This window comes from Sinohyriopsis cumingii, chromosome 8 (genome assembly GCF_028554795.1).
Source record: "Sinohyriopsis cumingii isolate HCF-2022 chromosome 8, ASM2855479v2, whole genome shotgun sequence".
Lineage (NCBI taxonomy): Eukaryota > Metazoa > Mollusca > Bivalvia > Unionida > Unionidae > Sinohyriopsis > Sinohyriopsis cumingii.
Window position 1 is genome coordinate 67,068,937 of NC_142968.1, and position 1,130 is coordinate 67,070,066.

Sequence of the window (1,130 nt, forward strand, 5' to 3'; positions counted from 1 at the left end):
AGTTTGTAACTGAAAGTTGGAGAAAGGTGTCTGGAAACAATTTGGAAATGGATCAAAATGTGTTTCGTGACATATTTAAAGAAAAGCAGCCAACAGTGGAGAAAATATTGAATGCTTTGAAATTTCCGGATGTGATGGACTGCAACCAGCAAAACACATCTAACTACCGGAAACATGTTGTAAAAGGGTTGGACAAGAAAGGTATAGAAAACTTTCAGCCATTTTGAACAGGTTCCAATCTTATGAGTGAAAAGATACTGTTGAGTTTACAAGATTATATGGTTGTGAAAGACACCCACTAGCTCATACTTGTAGAAGTGTTCTAAGAATGTCAAGAACTTATGAAACCAATTCAGATACGCAAGAAGAATTTGAAAATATCCTATCAAGCAGTGCTTGGGAGATGAGTTACGTTTAATGTGAATCAAAGCATATAATAAGGATGAGATATGTTAGTGTTGTATCTTAGTACATACAACATTAGTATTCATTATATGTTCATTTATTTCTTCGTTAACTTTACATTGTAAGAATCGTGCAATATTTTACGATATTGAACTCGCGTGAAATTCATATTGCATTCACGTGCATAAAGGAACTAAATAGTTTCTATTACAAACAAGCAATGGACGCAGACGCCATCACTTTTGATTTGTAAACAAAATCATGTACATTCGCGTAGTAGGCTTTTTACGTTTTGGTTGATTAAATTTGTTTTTGAGTGAACAAAATCAGATGTTTCGTGGACTGCCACATACCAGCTACTTTGACACATTCCGTTTTAACTTCTTTTGATACAGTGTTTCGGATTTAGGCTAGCTATAGACGCCTGACAGGGTCTTTACAAGTAACATGCAAGTGACAAGGCATAAACTGTCTTCTTTAGCTGGTAATAAGAATGGCAAAAAAATATACTTACAGTTTTACATCCTGAATTTCCTCAAAATGTACTTTCTGAGTTCTGCAAATCCGAATTACATGACCTATGCCATAGGTTCTCAATCTTGATTACACATTTCGAAATTGTACTGTAATTTCAAATATATTCAAAGTTCAATTACATTATCCTTACTGCACTCAAAATGAAATACGCATTAAATTCCATAGCGTCATTTTGATAATTGCAATTG